The sequence below is a fragment of the Cebus imitator genome, unplaced genomic scaffold (genome assembly GCF_001604975.1).
Source record: "Cebus imitator isolate Cc_AM_T3 unplaced genomic scaffold, Cebus_imitator-1.0 Scaffold68, whole genome shotgun sequence".
NCBI classification, from domain to species: domain Eukaryota; kingdom Metazoa; phylum Chordata; class Mammalia; order Primates; family Cebidae; genus Cebus; species Cebus imitator.
The window spans coordinates 636,505-655,674 of record NW_016107383.1 but is presented as its reverse complement, the minus strand read 5'-3'; positions in this window follow the sequence as shown (position 1 = coordinate 655,674).

Genomic DNA, 19,170 nt, shown 5'->3' with positions numbered 1-19,170 from the left:
ACGGCATTCTTTATGTTGCTTTCTTTTTTTTTTTCCTTTTGAGGCAAGGTCTTGCTCTGTCACTGAGGCTAGAGTGCAGTGGCTCAATCACTTATGGCTTACTGTAGCCTCAACCTCCAAGATTCAAGCAATTTTCCTGAGTCAGCCCCCTGAGTGGCTGGGACTACAGGTACATGCCACCATGACTGGCTAATTTTTGTATTTATATAGAGACAGGCTTTCCTCATGTTGTCGGGGCTGGTCTGAAACTCCTGGGCTGAAGCCATCCATCTGCCTTGGCCTAACAAACTGCTAGGATTATTTCTTGCAATTTTGAAGACCACTATTACGAGAGATCAGAGAATACAACTCTGGTTCCCAAATTTATATTCTCCCAGGTTTATACTAGTCTGGCATTTAATTTAAAGGGCAAAATTAAGATCAATCAATTATTCATCTGATAATTCTGTGAATCCATGGATGTACAATCTGGATTTTATAAACCAATTTTGACTTAATTTTGCTATTTTGAAAATATGATTAAATAAAGATACGATTACATAATGTCTATAATTTATATTCAAATATTACAGAATTAACCATTTTAAATCGATATGCGTAAATTTGTGTTAATCTAGAAACTATGGGCATCTAATTGACCTATACTTCCAATCATTTTCCCTGGGGGGGTCAGCTAACATTTAAAATCGGAAGGGCCACACTGCAAAAGTAAATTCATCAAGCATTTCTAAAATCTACATCTTGACTCAACATCAGGAGCTTTAGCAATTAGCATTATGAATATTAAAAATGGAACCTCCATTAATGAAATTACTAGCGTTCAAGCTGTTTTATTTAAAATAGTTTCTACAATCTTCACACATTTGTATGGTGAAAGCATAAGAATCAAGTGAAATTTTTCCCTTTAGAGTAAGGGACGGCACCCTGCATTTGACTTTTAACTGATTCTGAGCTGAGTTATTGGCTCCAGGAATACCTTTTATCACCTCACACTGCCTGATTATTTAGCTTAACCCTACTTCTAGAATCAGGTGAATTTTTCAATAACAGGACCTGTGTTAGGCCATTCTTGCATTGCCAAAAAAAAATTTTAGGGAGCTTTCACTAATGATGGAAGGTGAAGAGGCAGCAGGCACATTACAGACTGAGAGCAGGATCAAGAGAGAGAGATGAGAAGGTACCAGACACTTTTGAACAATTAGAACTCTGAAAACTCACTCACTATTGTGAGAACGGCACCAAGAGGGTAGTGCAAAACTATTCATGAGGAATCTGATCCCATGATCCAATCACCTCCCACCAGGCCCCACCTCCAAAATTGGTGATTACATTTCAATATGAGGTTTGGGAAAACCAATATTCAAATTATGCCATTCCACATTTGGTCCCCCCAAATCTCATGTTCTTCTCACATTGCAAAATACAATCGTTGACATCACTCAAAAGTCAAAAGTCCAAAGTCTGATCTGATATTAGTTTCTTCCATTTATGAACTAGTAATATCAAAACAAGTTATTTATTTCCAAGATACAATGGGGGTACAGGCATTAGGTAAGCATTTTCATTCCAAAGAGGAAAAATTGGCTAAAAGAAAGGGATAACAGGCCACACACAATTTCGAAACCAAGCAAGGCAGTCATCAAATCTTTTTTTTTTTTTTCTAATTCTTTTCTTTTTTAAATTGTACTTTGGGCTCTGGGGTACATGTGCACATCCTGCATCCTGCAAGATTGTTGCATAGGTACATACATGCCATGGTGGTTTGCTCTCTCCATCCTCCCCTCCTGCCATTGCCTACATCAGGTATTTCTCCCAGTGTTATCCCCTCCCCTCCACCCTCCACCTAGCCCAGTGAGTGCTGTTCTTTTCCTTGTGCCCAAGTATCCTCATTGTTCATCACCTGCCTGTGAGTGAAAACATGAGTTATTTGGTTTTCTATTCCTGTCTCTGTTTGCGGAGAATGATGGTTTCTTGATTCATCCATGTCTCTACAAAGGACATGAACTCGTCGTCTTTTATGGCTGCATAATATTCCATGGTGTATATTTGCCACATTTTCTTTGTCCAATCTATTATTGATGGGCATTTGGGTTGGTTCCAGGTCTTTGCTATTGTAAACAGCACCACAATGAACATACCTGTGCATATGTCTTCATAATAGAATGATTTATAATCCTTTAGGTATATACTCAGTAATGGGATTGCTGGGTCAAATGGAATTTCTATTTCTATATACTTGAGGATTCGCCACACTGTCTTCCGTAATGGTTGAACTAATGTACACTCCCGCCAACAGTGTAAAAATGTTGCTTTTTCTCCACATCCTCTCCTGTATCTGTTGTCTCCAGATTTTTTAAATGATCACCATTCTAACTGGTATGAGATGGTATCTCAGTATGGTTTTGATTTGCATTTCTCTAATGACCAATAATGATGAGTATTTTTTCATGTTTCTTGGCCGCATATATGTCTTCTTTTGAAAATTGTTCGTCCTTTGCCCACTTTTGAATGGGTTTGTTTGTGTTTTTCTTGTAAATTTGCTTTAGTTCTTTGTAGAGTCTGGATATTAGCCCTTTGTCAGATGAGTAGATTGCAAAATTGTTTTCCCATTCTGTTGATTGCTGGTGCACTCTAATGATTGTTTCTTTTGCTATACAGAAACTCTTAAGTTTAATTAGATCCCATTTGTCTATTTTGGCTTTTGTTGCTGTTGCTTTTGGTGTTTTAGTCATGAAGTCCTTGCCTGTGCCTATGTCCTGAATGGTGTTGCCTAGGTTTTCTTCTAGAGTTTTTATGGTGTTAGCTCTTATGTTTAAATCCTTAGTCCATCTGGAGTTAATTTTTGTATAAAGTGTAAGGAAGGGGACCAGTTTCAGGTTCCTGCATATGACTAGCCAGTTTTCTCAACACCATTTATTAAACAGGAAATTCTTTCCCCATTGCTTGTTTTTGTCAAGTATGTCAAAGATCAGATGGTTGTAGATGGGTGGCATTGTTTCTGAGGCCTCTGTTCTGTTCCATTGGCCTATATCTCTGTTTTGGTACCAGTACCATGCTGTTTTGATTACTGTAGCCTTGTAATATAGTTTGAAGTCAGATAGAGTGATGCCTCCAACTTTGTTCTTTTTGCTTAGGATTGTCTTGGCTATGTGGCCTCTCTTTTGGTTCCATATGAAGTTTAAAGTAGTGTTTTCCAGTTCTGTGAAGAAGGTCAGTGGTAGCTTGATGGGGATAGCATTGAATCTATAAATTACTTTGGGCAGTTGTTAAATCTTAAATCTCCAAGAATAGTCTCCTTTTACTCCATGTCCAACATCCAAGGCCCACTGGTGCAAGGGTGAGCTCCCAGGCCTTGGGAAACTCTGCCTCTGTGGCTTTGTGGCATACCAGTCCTGTGGCTGCTCATGGGTTAGAGTGGAATACCTGTGGCTTTTCCAGCTGGAGAGTGCAAGTTACCAGTCAACCTATCATTCTGGGGTCTGAGAGGTAGCAGCCCTCTTCCTATAGATCCACCAGGCAATGTCCCAGTGGGGACTCTGTGTGATACCTCCAACACCACATTTGCCCTTGACACTGCTCTACTAGAGGTTCTCTGTGAGGGCTCTGCTCCTGCAGCGACTTATGCCTGGGCAAACGGGCTTTCTCATACACCTCCTGAAATCTAAGCAGAGGCTTTCAGGCTTCCTCTTGCACTCAGCAAACATGCAGGATTAGAACCACCTCAAAGCCATTAAAATTACAACTTGTACCCTCTGGACCTGCCATCCTAAGGTGTAAATGGGTCCTTTTAAGTCAATGCTGCCAGAGGGGCCTGGAGGCAAGAAGCTTGCTGATGTAGTGCAGGGTAGGGACACACCAGACTCAGTCTACAAAACCATTATTTGGTCCTAAGCCTCTGTACCTGCAACGGGAGGGACCACCTCAAAGATCTCTGAAATGTCTTCAAGGCCATTTTACCATTGTCTTCACTGTTAGTACTTGGCTACTTTTTACTTATGCTCATATCTCTTGCAAGTGGTTGTTCCACAGCATGTTTGGATTTTTCTTTTTTTTTTTTCTTTCTTTGCCACGTGACTAGGCTGTAAGTTTTCCAAACTTTTTACTATGCTTTCTCTTTAATTATAATTTCCAACATTTATTCATTTATTTTCTCCTACATCTGAGATAGCTTGTTAGAAGCAGCCAGATCACATCTTAAATGTTTTGCTGCTTAGAAATTTCTTCTGTCAGATACCCCAAGTCATCACTCTTCAGTTTAAACTTGCACAGATCCCTAGAGCATGAACAAAATACAGCCAAGTTCTTTGCCATGGCATAACAAGGGTGGCCTTTGTTCTAGCTCCTGATAAACTCCTAATTTCCATCTGAGACCTCATCAGCCTGGACTTCACTGTCCACATCACTATCAGCATTTTGGTCACAACATTTAACCAGTCTCTAAGAAGTGCCAACTTTCCCTCATTTTTCTATCTTCTTCTAAGTACTCCAAATTTCCAAACTCTGCCTGTTATCCAGTTTCTACGCTGCTTCCACATTACCAGGTGTCTTTGTAGCAATGTCTCACTACTACCAATTTTCTGTGTTAGGCTACTCTTATATTGCCTCTATGAGATTTGGGGGGCTAAATATCCAAACCAGCTTAGTGCTTTTGGGTACCACAGAGGAAAACAGTTGACATTCATCCCAGATGACAAATTTAAGTTTAAAGATGTTACTGCTTATCTTCTTATGAATATATATAGTATGGCAGAATAGAGACTGAGATTCTTTCCTTTTAGACTGGTAATGAGCTAACTCCAACCTACTTCTAATAATTAACACCTATTGAATCTTAAAAAGAAAAGCTTAATTGTTGTGCATAATTTAAGAGAATCACTTTGGAACAATTACTACAAAAAATAACATTTCAACTTTCTTTTAGGATTCCTTATGGATATATTCAAAATTCATAGAGAAAAATAGAATACATTTCCTAAGTATTAATTAAGTAAAAAGATAATCATATTTTTATTACTACAGAAGGAAAAAAATTAACATGTCATTAAAATTTACAATGCTCCAGTTTCTTTAATTATATAACCTCATTTATTTTTATTTTAGCCCTAAAATATCATTTTAATTTTATTTTATTATTGAGGGAAATGAAGCTAAGAGATTTTAAGTATCTTAGCAAAGACCCTATGATAAATAAATAATAAAACTAGGATTCAAACCTGGTATACATAACACCAAATCTATAGGTTTTATTTTTGTGTTGTTTTGTTTTCTTATCTTTACCCACCATGTTTTATCTACCATTGCAGAGATGTAAGAATAATTATGAGAATAATCCTTGAAGAAATATAAGCCTTATTATAATTACCAGGCTAACCACATATATCAAAACCTTGAAGAGTCACTCACTATATTTCTTTTTATTGTCTTCTTTTTGTGATTTCCTTATAACATTTTTTGTAACTATCTTACCAATATTTTTCTCACCAATAAATTCCTCTTAGAGTATAGGTATGTATTTCTTTATATTTCCTGTGCTATACATATTTCCACATAAGAGATTCATCCTTGCTTGTGTGCCATTGTGGAAGACAGTGTGATGATTCCTCAAAAACCTAAATACAGAAATACTGTATAACCCAGCAACTCTGTTACTGGGTATGTACCCAAAGGACCATAAGTCATTCTGTTATAAAGATACATGCATGTGCACGTTCATTGCAGTGCTTTTCACAATAGCAAAGACATAGAATCAACCTAAATGTCCATCAGTGATAGACTGGATAAAGAAAATGTGGTACGTATATGCCATGGAATACTACACAGCAATAAAGAAAAGAGATAATGTTCTTTGCAGGAACATGGATAGGGCTGGAGGCCATTATTCCTAACAAACTAACATAGGAATAGACAATCAATTATCACATGCTGTCACTTAAAATTGTGAGCTAAATAATGAGACATATAGATACATAGAGGGGAACAACACAGGCTGAAGCTTTTGGAGGGCAGAGGGTAGAAAGAGTATCAAGGAAAATAACTAATGCATACTAAGTTTAATACCTGTTTGATGAAATAATCTTTACAACAAACTCATAACCAAAATTTACCTATGTAACAAACATGCACTTGTATGCCCAAACCTAAAATAAAAAGTTAAAAAAAGATGAACTATATTATATTTAAGGCCATAACTAAATAATGCATAATAGCAAAACAACTACTGGGTTGAAGAAAAGTCACAGTGAATGGAATACATAAATCTTGAATAGCCACTCTAATATGCTTTCTCATATTATGAAAACAAGTTGATGAAAATAAAAGTAACATTTGATTTGGAAGTTTGGACATCTGGACACCAGATCAAATTATAAGTAAGTCAATCACTGTAACTAGTAATCTGAAAAGGAATAAAATGTGGAATCTCCAAAATCAAAGCAAAAATCCAAGTTTATATTGTAATTAAAGCTCAGTTTTGCTTATAAACAGTAGCTAAATAATGCCAAAGCTGACACATAATTAACAACTTACTGTAACTTTCTAAGTTAAGACTACAAGATAAATTCACTATTCACCTATGTTTCTAAATATCAAAAACATTGACTATTTTAATGGTTCAGCCATTAATGGCATAGTTTGAAAACCTAGGACAGCTAATGACTTAAGAAAAAATGCATTGACTACCTACTCTATTTCAGAGTAGTTTTAAGCAGTGAGAGTATAAGACACTTCAAGTTTAAAGATTAAGTTGGAAAAGGGGAGAGTATGGGCAGTTTGTTACACTTACCATATTCACAGAGGGCCTAAATTTAAGAAGGATTGTCAAGATTTACAAGCAGGAGTTTTGTCGTGGAGTATCTTATATACCATGATATAGTATCAAGGTTTATCTTGTAGCGCAAATGTATTTTAACAGATAGTCCCTTTAACAAGAGGCATACATTTTATCCATATTTTGGGAAGTATAATTAAGTTGTTGGTGCCCCAAATTAAAGTTCCTTTCCCACTTAATTGTCCTAAAATGAGCAGCCAAAATTATTGGAGCATAATGGAACTGCTAAGCATCTGGAAAAAACAAAACACTAAGACTAGTTGGATACATGGCTCTCAAACTTAAGAGAGACTGAGATTTCATGGAGATAGAGTTTTGGGAATAATTAAGGATATAGATTTAGGTAGCATTGCCCAAGGAGGGTGTGTTGTGCAGGAGAAAACAGATAACTAGAAAGGAATGTCTTGATTATTTATAGAAAAGGTAAGGAAATTGCCATCATTGAAGTGGAATGTTATATGCTTTGATGCTAACTGAATAAGGTTTTTGGCCCATTAGAAAAAAATATTAAGATGAAATGAGGAGCCTACGGTGAAAAATAATGCAGATATTTAAGGTAGGTTAAAGATTGAAATGGTGAATGGAGATCTTGGAGGACAACATTAGTTTGTGTTTTGGGATGCAAATGGACAACAGTCAGCTGAAGGGTGAAAGAAAGTAATAAAATACAGATAGCAAACAAGCATAGACAACTCAAGAAGCTTGAGTGGGAAGAAAAAAATAGTTAAGGGTCAAGGAGAAGAAGAAAAGTAAAAAGAGAAAAGGAAGAAAAGAGGGAAGGAGAGAAAGAGAATGTGAAAGAAAGAAAGATGTGATATGAAATAAAAGTAAAGAAAATATTGTACCAGAGGCAAAAGGAGACTATTTCCATTGTAAGACCTGATCAAAGATGGGTGTCAATGTTTTTGGTGTCTACAAGAAAAATAAAGAAATCAATCTAGAATGACATTAATTGATATAAATCAGAAATGGCTTAATGGCTTACTTTTTTTTAAGTAGAAGAGAAAATAATTACTACAGCACAAGTAGAAAAGTTAATATTTTTGGAATCTACCTCTGCTTAAAACTAGAACTTTCCCTATTTTCCTGGTTTAGTTTTTTTAAAAATCTATACTCTCAACCAGTATCCTCAGATAACTTTATTTATATTAAATCATTTAGTCTGATAAGTACTACACATCAACTAAATAATAAAGCTATAATTTTGAACTTCTTCTAAAGCTGATGGGCCCAAAGCAAAGCTTAACCTAAAACACCTTTTTAACGATTTTATTTAAACAAAATCACCACAAAATATACTTTTAACCTTCTAAAATTTTCAGTAGATACTCAAGGAAATATATTACAAGCCCAAGAGAAGTTACATATTTGTGAAGCAACAAAATGTAATTATGAATGATGATCCTAGAAGTGTTTCAGAGAGGAACTAACTGCAAAAAATGAGAGAGCATGTCTTAAGCTAGTTCTCTAAAGTGTGTTCTCCAAATCTGACTATAAGATTTAACTTAATTTCCCTCTGAATTTTGGAAATAGAAGGATAAAACTGGACTTAAAGTTGAATCTTCCTGTTTGCCTCAAATCAAAACTTTTATTTTTAATTGAAAGCATAGATGTAAAAAAGTGAGACAGTTTCAGAGGTTCTGAATAATGACAGGTAAATGGGCTATTTAACTCAAAATTAAATTAAATTCTTGGAAAAACAGAACTGAATTCATTTGCCAGTGGAACAAACTGTCTTGTAGACTATGTCATTCCAAAATCAATTCTAAAGCTTTTTTTTAAATGTGAACATTTAAAGGTTCTTATCATTTTGTTCTGCTTTTTTCTTGTTTTTTACTATCTATTGTATTCATGAATATGCCCTTATGTATTATAGAAGAAGTAACTATTAAGTATAAAATCCAAATTTATCCACTACATAAAGTACAGTACTTAGGATTAAACTAACACACAACACAGGATAATGGATTTGTGAAGAGATTTTCTGAAATTTCTGTGAACTTTAAAGCAATCAGTACTATAACTGTACCAGATGATAAATTCTATATTTAGCAACTCAGTTACAGATGCACAAAAGACAGGAAACTATTATTAAATGCCCTGACGTGTGACTCAGAGAATGGGCTTAGGTAAATATGAAAGAGAAACACTTCTATAACATTGAATAATATTTTTAGAATTCAGAAGCTTCTCGTTCAATTATGTCTGCTCTAACTCCAGTTTGTTGTTTTCTCTAGTGTTGTTTTCTCTAGTGTGGTGCTCCTACATATTATTTCTATCATTAACTCGTAGCTTGGGTAGCTGTCATTTATATCAGAGTGAAATGATTATTTGCGTACTGAATGCAAATACCATTTGAGTATTAACAACTCCAATTGGAAAGATGAAGAGTGATTTATAATGTAAAAGGTGAATAAAAACATTAAAGCCTCCTAGAAAACAAAGGCCAAGTTTTGTCATTACTAAATCTTAGACACCTTGCTGAGTACCTGGACTCAGTGGTTGCCAATTTAGGTTTATCGAAGGATGAAAGTATAGCTGACATGTATTTATTACCTATTGTACAACAGAAATAAGGGAAACATTTTATGTTCTTAAAATATGTAATTGTGGTCTTCAGTTTCAGCTATGACATTTAAAGAGCTTGGAAGTCATGACTTCTCTCTTTAAAACAAGATGAATTGGAAAAACTTAAAATCAATTAATTTTCTTTGACCAGCAGAGAACTGAATTTGCAAGGCAAACTTTTAATCCAACACCTGATTGCCAGGCACAGTGGTCCAAGCCTGTAATCTCAGCACTTTTGTAGGCTGAGGTGGGCTGATCATGAGGTTAAGAGTTTGAGACCAGGTGGCCAAAATAGTGAAACCTCTTCTCTACTAAAAATACAAAAAGTTAGACTGGTGTGGGGATGGGCACCTGTAATCCCAGCTACTTGGGAGGCTGAGGCAGAAGAATCAGAAGAATCTCTTGAACCGGGGAGGCAGAGGTTGCCGTGAGCAGTCATGCCACTGCACTTCAGCCCAGAGACAGTGGGAGACTCTTGTCTCAAACAAACAAACAAACAAACAAACAAAATTGGCGGTGACAGATAACTCCTGAGAGTCATGGCCAACATCTGCTTATCTGGAACAGTAGCCTCTGCAGCAATAAACTGGTAAAGAATAAAATAAAATTTATCAAACTTTGTATAGTGAAGAAAAAACAATGCTTAGAAGAAATCTATTGAACTAAATGCATACATTAGAAAACATGATAGATCTACAGTCAATAATGTAAGTCACTAAGAAACTAGAGATTAAAGAGTGAGTTAGGCAGAGAACAGAAAACAATTAAAATTAATATTAGAGTAATATCAAGAATATTAAAAACAAATAAAGTGAAATGAAAATTGTGTTCTTTAAGACAAAGGATAAATGCTTGAGGGAATAGATACCCCATTCTCCATAATGTGATTATTACATAACGCATATATGTATCAAAACATCTAATGTACCTCAGAAATATCTAAATCTACTATGTACTCACAAAAATCAAAAATTTAAAATATATTTTTAAAGCTTTTTCTTTAAGAAGATTGATGTGCTTCAAATACTTCTATCCAGACTAATCCAGAAAAAAAGAGAGATGACCCAAATTACCAACATCAGAGTGAGAGAGGTCCATCATTACCAACTGAGGAACAGTATAATTTTAATAAAAAAACACAATAAACATCTCAAAGCCACCAATTTTCTACCTTAGATAAAATGAAACAATTTCTTAAAAGACTTAAAAGACTACCAAAAATGAAATATGGAGAAATAATATCTTGAATATTTCAAACTATATTAAACAAATTAAATATTACAATTTTTTCCAAAAAAATGTACCAGAGTCATATGGTTTTAATGGAGAATTTCAAGAAACATTTAAGGAAAAATAACACAAATTTTCACAAACTCTCTCAGAAAGTAGAAGTTGAAGAAAGTTCCAAATCTTTACATAATTTAATAGAATGCGCCCAGAATCTATATGCAGAAAATTACAAAATATGGTGAAACAAATTGATAAATATGGAGAAATAATCCACGTTCATGGATTGAAAGATCTGCTATTATTAAAGTGTTAATTCTTTCCAACTTGGTCTGTGCATTTCTTGCAATCCCAATCAAAATCCTAGCAAACTATTATTGATGTTAATAGATACTAAAGTGTACAAAGAAAGGTAAAATACCTGGAATAACTAACACAGTACTGCTCAAATATACAAAAGCACTCACACTACTCAATTTTGACATTAATTCCACAGTTATATAAGAATAAAGACAGGATATTATTGACAAAAGGATAGAAACATAGTTAATTGGACAAAACTGATTTCCAGCAATAAACCAATAAAATACAATCAATTAATGTTTGACAAAGATTGAAAGGCAATTTACTTAATAAAGAGTAAACTATAACAAATGTTTCTGGAACAATGGGATATCCATGTGCAAAAAAGAAAAGAAATGCCTCTACAGAGACTCAATATATTTTATATTCTTAGTAATTGTCTCAAAATGGCTCATAGACCTAAATGTAAAATGTAAAACTATGCTATAATACTCATAAAATAAAACTTAAGGGACAATCTATATGACCTTGGTTTTGGTGACAAGCTTTTCAACACGACACCAAAACACAATCCTGAGAGAAAAAAAATGATAAATTTGTTAAAATTAATAACTAGGTTTTCCTGAAATACACTGTAAAGAGAAATAAAAGTCTACTAGTGTCAGGAAACTCCAGTTAAAGCAAGTGTTGGAGGGTCCAATTAAAGCAACAAGTTAAAAATAAAGGAGTTAGCCCTTATTCACGTATCGTGATAGCACAAGCAGGAGTCTAAAACCAAAAGAAGCCCCAGCTGTCTGTCTCAACTTTCCCCATGGAAAAGCACAGCAGTGGAGGGGTTTGTGTTGCATGGAGATGTGGATTGTTTTCCTGTTGAGGAAACCACAAACAATAGGGTCAGGCAGCTTTATAGACCCTGGTGTCAGGGGCAGGATGAGGAGGAAGAACTAGGAGTGAAATATTACTGGGTACTGAGTCAGAGTGGGAAAAAAGCATATTTTGACGTTTTCCCACCTTCTTCTCCACTAGGAGGTCTCAGCAGAAGGTGCCTGAAGAAGATCTCTCTGTCCTTGATCTCAGGTAAAGAGATCTAGGGATGAAGGCACTAGGAATTTAAATACAATAAGAGCCTAACCAGTCAAGAGGCCCTGAGTTCTCAACTGCAACTTCTTTCAGAGGCTGTAATGAACCGGCTGTGTACCCAGTCTGGTCTGTAGGGAGGGCAATGTATTCCCATGAGTCCTGCCAGGTAAAGCCTTTGTAATTGCCCGTGGTCAGGTCTGAAAAATCACTTATAGGTTTTGAACCAGGAGTCAACCTCCACAACTAGACACAGTCAATTATTTTTTTCAAAATAACTTGCATCTAAAATACACAAAGAACACTTAAAACTAAACAATAAGAAAACAAAGGAAACAATTACAAAATAGGCAAACAATCTGAATAGACACCTCATGTAAGATACACAGAAGAAAAGATGATCAACATTATTTGTTATTTGAAATCAAATTAAATCATTAAGGTATAACAACACGCCTATTAGAATAGCTAAAGTAAAACTCAATAAAGTAAACAATATCAACTGTTGTAGATGCAGAACCACCAGCACTCCATTCATTGCTGGTGCGAGTATAAACTGCTATATTCACTTTGGGAAATGGTTTGACAGTTTCTTTCAAAGCTGAACATAGGCTTATTTTACAGCCTAGCCACTGTGATCCTATTTATTTAACCAGTGATTTGAAAAATTGTGCCCACACTCTTCTTTATGCAGATATTAACAAAAGCTTTATCCATCATCACAATAAGCTGGAAACAACCAATATATTCTTCAATAGGGAACAAAAATATATTGTATAATATTATTCAACAATAAATAGATATAAGCTAGCAAGCTATTCAAAGTCATGGTGAATCTTAAATGAATATTGGTAAATGAAGAAAGGCATTCTGTAAAGACTACTACGTTATTGCAATTTATTGACAAAACTGTAGAAACTATAAACAAAACTGTGTTTGTCAAGGGTTTGGGCAGGCGTTGAATTCATGAAGCACATGAGTTTTCTTAGGGCATTGAAGTTGTTCCTTATAACACCATACTGATGGACTCATACTACCATGCAGTTGTCAATACCTATTGCACCTTGCAGCATAGAATATGAAAGCTGATATATGCACATTATTAAGAAATTGAATGTCCAGGAATCCCAGGATGGAATGTTGAGTGTCATAAAAGAATCTAACTGTGTTTACCAGTGTATGAAGCAACCTACCTGAAGGCAATGCAGAAATGGTGCTAACCTAAGTAACTTTGGAGAAGGGTGGATTCTGTAAGACTGAAGGCAGTATAATCTAAACATAAAATCTGCACTGTACAAGGTCATATCTTGTCCCCACAGGGAATATGTTAACAGTCTGGAACTACTGTACATGTACTTTTGAATTGGATAATTGAGTAAATTGTATACAGGGACATCCACTTTGGAAAATGGTCTTACAGTTTCTTTCAAAGCTGAACATAGTCTTGTTATACAATGCAGGTCTCTCACTTTTACAGTGGAAGGTAACATTCAGCAAGATGAGACTAGTAGAATGATGCATGTGGTATTTGATTAGAGTTGGAGATATCGGTATCAATTTGTGTTTCATCTTAAGTAAATTTAGATAGATGATAGATAATATGTAGAGTATATATGTGTTTGTATTTGCATATGTATTTCTTTTTCAGTTGCAAGAGCCTAGAAGCATTGACTTTCTTGTAACAATAAGCGCACCTAACCTCCACATTTTTTTTTTAACTTTTATTTTAGATTTGGCAATACCTGTAAAGGTTTGCTGTATAGCTAAATTACATGGCAAGGGGGTTTGGTGTACAAATCATTTTGTCACCCAGGTAATAAGCATAATACCCGATAGGTAGTTTCTAAATCCTCATCCTCCTCCCACTCTTCATGCTCAAGCAGGCCTCTGTGTCTTTTGTTCCCTTCTTTGTGCCCATGTATACTCAGTGCTTAAGCTCCCACTTAAAAGTGAAAACTCTTTTAAGAAATCAAGAACACATCTAGATCTTGATTTTTGATGTAATTACCCAATAAAAGGTACAGGTGCACCATAGATAAAATGGTGATTCAGTGCCTGAGCCATGAAATATACAGGATGAGCCTGGAGAATCCTGCAGTTCTAGAGAGTAAAATAGTGCTTTAGGAAATCAAAACAAAAACCAAACCAAAACAAAAACCTGCACACAATGATGGAGGTATATCAAAAGCACATAGAAACAAAGTGAAAGGGCTCCCAATAATAAAAACTATCGCAATTTCAGTAGCGAAATGCGTAATGTCATTATAGATTATAGCCCAAAGTGTAAAATTAATGAGTAAAATAAGTCCATAGCATTATAAATAAATAATTGATTAAATAAATATATGTGGAGATGAGGAATATCTCATCAAGAAAAATACCAATGAAGTTTGGTAGATACTCTTATTCAGGTGGTGGTTCATAATGCCTTTCCTTTAAAGTGGACTGCAACCAATGACTTTCTTCCAAAAAGTACAGTATAAAAATATGGGAAAATAATAAATTTCCAGTGAATAAAACTAAGAAACACTATCTAAACGTCACTTTATCTCTAGCATCTTCCTTAAAAAAAAAAAAAAAAAAAAAAAAAATTAGTTTAAACATGTGAAGATATACATAAGGGGTATTCTCCAAACACATGACCAGTCCTCTTCAAAACTGTCAAAGTTATCAAAAACAAGAATGTCTGAAAAAGTGTTGCAGCCAACCCTAAAGAGAAAAAACAGCGAAATATAATGTGGTATCCTAGGTGAGATCCTGGAAAATAAAAATGACATTAGGTAAAAACTAAGGAAACATGAGTGTAGTATGGACTTTCATTAATAATATATCAATATTGGTTTATTAATTATAAGAAATCATATCAAATTAAAATGTTAATAATAAGGAAACTGGGTGTTGAGCATATGAGAGCTCTCTGCAGTATCTCTGCCAATTTTCTGCAAATCAGAAAACATTTTAAAATTAAAAACATAGTAAATGTTTTAAAAATGGTCAGAGAAACCCAATGTGGTAGGTACAACACTTATTTTAAATGAAAAATCTAAATCTCACTGATATTAACAATAACTCCATTTGACCCAAAAGTAAAAATAGCAGTAGAAATTTTATTTAATCTTTCTAATTACAAATTTTTTATTTGTGTGTTAAAAAAAAGAAATAGGGTTTTGAAACATGATCCAAGCTCAAGCTTACCCCAGCCTCCCCCAAAATATAACATTCAAATTATAATTGAAGTTTTTTGGGGTGGTTACTTTCCTCAAAAAGAAAACATAAAATTATATCCTGTACGTTTTTTCAGGCTGCTCCTTGGCATCCTATAAAAGAATGTCCTTGAAGAAAGATGCTAAAATGTTCAATGATTTTTTAAAGCAGAAAGTCTTGAAGTAGCTGCTGTGAGTGACAACTGAACACAAATTTTTGACTACTAGAAGAGGAGTCATGTTAACAGTACATAAATATTCACAGAAATGGTATCTTTAAATATAACTTGAAAATAATCCGACAGTAAAAATGAATTTTTATGTTACCCAGTGGAATTAAAGTGAAATTTTCTTCTTTCCATTTTCTTTGATAAATTTAACAAAGTTGTCCCCAATTTTAGCATCTGTTACATTGGTTTATGTTTTCAAAGAAAAATGTTGGTAGTTTCAATTGGTTTTATATTAACATTTACCAGGCAATTAAATTTCTGATATGGTTTTAAATCTTAAAATATTTTATTTATCCTTTATATATTAACATAAATACTTCTGTTTGGCATCAAGTGACATTTGTTAAATAGTAATAGATATATATATATATCTCCACTAAATTATAACACTATATGTGGAATAGTGTACATAAGTACATCATTGGTATAGTAAGCATCAGATATTGTCAGTAGTTTTACTCTACTACATTCCTCTACAAAACAACAGATGCCTCTACATTTTGTTTTTGAAATTACAAATCTAAAAACGATTTTTTTTCAGGGCAAGGTAGAATAACAGGGATGGGATATACCCTCCTGCTTGAAAGAGTTGAATATACTGGGAAAATAATAAAAGAATAAACTTTTCATTTTCAGACATTAGATATTAAAAATTGCAAGAGCGATTCCCTGAAAAAGAGGAAACAAATGGTCTTGTGACACCCCCCCCCCCAGCATACTAACTACAATGTGCTTTGAGGCTGCAGTACAGGAAGATAAAATAAAGGTGGAGCCCAGGAATCTTTCTAGTTCAAGAGGCATAAAGAATTTGCAGGAAAACACACCAAAAGAGAGAAAGAGAGACAGGGAGAGGTAGCGAGAGAGAGAGATCCAGATATCTCTGTCAAGNAAAAAAAAAAAAAAAAAAAAAAAAAAAAAAAAAAAAAAAAAAAAAAAAAAAAAAAAAAAAAAAAAAAAAAAAAAAAAAAAAAAAAAAAAATGCCAGAGAAAACACCACCCCCAAAAAAGCAGAAAAAACAATACTCAATGGTAATAAAAAGGGAATAATATTTTCCATTCTTATTTCTTATTATTTGGAAGGATATTGAATCAGTAGTGGCAAAAATAAATTAGCAACAGACTGATAGATTATTGGGTTCTGTGTACAAAGCCTAGAATAGAAACAAACTATTTCCAAGAAATTTATCTCTGTCTTAGAACAAAGCTCAATAAAATTTTTGTGAATACAAAAATATACAGGAGTTAGAAGGATAAAGGTAAAAACTTGACAATATATGAACTCTAGTCAAAATTAACCAGGCATTCAAAATGCATAGAAATCTGTCCACTAATTGGGAGAATAATTAACCAAATCATACCTAGAAATAATATGATAGACTTGGTAGACAAAGACATTGATTTATTTTTTTGTAAATCAAATGTAAATGTTCAATGAGGTATATAAAAATTGAGGGTGTTAATAAATACAGAAAATGTTAAAAAGGTCAAATTTAACTTCCAGACATAAAAAGTAAAAGATCTGAAAAAAATCTACAAAAAATGAAAGATCTAAAAAACACAATCTATGAAATAAACAGAAGATTAGAAATTGCAGAATACCAAGCAAAAATTAAAACTGTATTAGTTAACTTAAAGTCCAACTGTAGAAATTATATAAAATGAAATATGGATTAAAAAGGGTCTTAAAAGTAAAAAATAGCTTATGTGAATTATTGGACACCTGTAAGGAATCAAATACATGCATAATTTGGGTCTACACGGATAATAGGAGATGCAGAAAAATATTTGAGAAATAGTGATGGGAATGTTTTCATGCTTTATTAAAAAACATCAACCAACAGAGCCAAGAAGTTCAACAAAGCCCAAGTACAAAAAATATGAAGAAAACATCAAGTATATAAAAGTTAAGCTCCTCAAAGTGAATGATAAATTTAAAAAGTTAATAAAGATAAGAATTATCAATAAAATGAAAAATAGAAAAACAATAAATCAAATCAATGAAACAAAAGTTGTTTTTTTTTAAGAATATCAAGTGTTAATATAACCAGAGAAAGTGGGTTATAAAAGTGAAAGTATTCTCACCTTTGAGAATTAGTGTGTTATCATATTTAACAGACTCATAGAGGGGAAATGCTATGACAATTTCAATAAATGCAGAAAAAATATTTGATAAATCCAAAATTCATCTCTAAAAAATACTCTCAGCAATCTAGAAATTATTGGGAAATTCCTCAATCTAAAAAAGATTTCAGAGAAATATCTTGCTAACATCGTAGCTTATTATAAATTAAACATTTCCCTTTTAATGGTAGCAGAAAGTCAAGACAATTTGCTCTTACAACTTCTATTCATCATGTTAATGGAAGTTCTAGTCTGTGTAATAAAAGCAAGAAAAATATTAAGATATCCAGAATACAGAGGTAGAAGTAATACTATCACCAATTACATTATCATACATGTAGAAAATCCTAAAATTTACAAAGCAACCTAGAAACAATTAGTTTGGTCACAAGATACAAAATTGATAAAATTCCATTGTACTTTTATATTCAAAATGAATAATCAGAATTAAAATAAATTACCATTTACTCTAACATACAAGTATAATTTTATTAATGGTAAAACCATTAAAAATGTGAAAGATCTTTATATTAAAAACTACAAAAATATAACTGACACAAATTAAAGAGACAAAAATCAATGGAAAGTTGAACTGTGTTTATACATTCAAGTACTCAATATTAGAAAAATTTTAATACTCCTGAAATTGATCAACAAAATTTTATTGATTAATTTGAATAAAAATGTAAAAGAGAATAGCCAAACAGAATTAAAAGGAAAAATAAATTTAAACAGTATATCCTACCTGACCTCAAGACTTATTATGAAGCTACAATATTCAAGACAGTATGGCATTGGTGTGAAAACAGGACAGTAGATCAATGGACCAGAATGGACTGTACATAAATAGTCTCACATATTCCATGGATTTTCAAAAAAGGTGCAAAAGAATTCAATGGACATAAGATTGTGCTCCTTTGCTAGAACAAGTGGATATACATTTGTCAACAAAAATAAACTTCAATCCATATGTCACATCATCTAAAAAATTAACTCAAAATGATAATTGTTCCAAAATATAAAAGTTAAAACTCTTAAATTACTAGAAGAAAGGAGAGGAGGTATTTATTATGAATATATTCCAAGCAAATATTTCCTATAGATGGCATCAAAAGTATGATCCATACAAAAGAAAAGCCACAAATTTTGACTTTATCAAAATTAACAATTTTTTTCTATTAAAAGTTTTCAGGGAATGAAAATACAATACACAGTCTTGGAGAATATATTTAAAATTTGATGGCTGATACAAGACATGTTTCTATAATATATTTTTTTAAAAATCAGAAACCAATTATAAGAAACCAGCTGGGTGTAGTGGCTGACGCTTGTAATCCCAGCACTTTAGAAGGCCAACGCAGGTGGATCATTTGAGGGCAGGAGTTCCAGAGCAGCATGGTGGACATGGTAAAACTCACCCCGTCTCTATTAAAAATAGAAAAAACAAAACAAAACAAAAAAAGAGCTGGGTGTGGTGTCACATACCTGTAATCCCAGCTACATGGTAGGCTGAGGGACAAAAATTGCTTGAACCTGGGAGGCAGAGGTTGCAGTGAGCCAGGATTGTGCTGCTGCACTCCAGCCTGGATGACAGAGTGAGACTCCATTTCAAAAA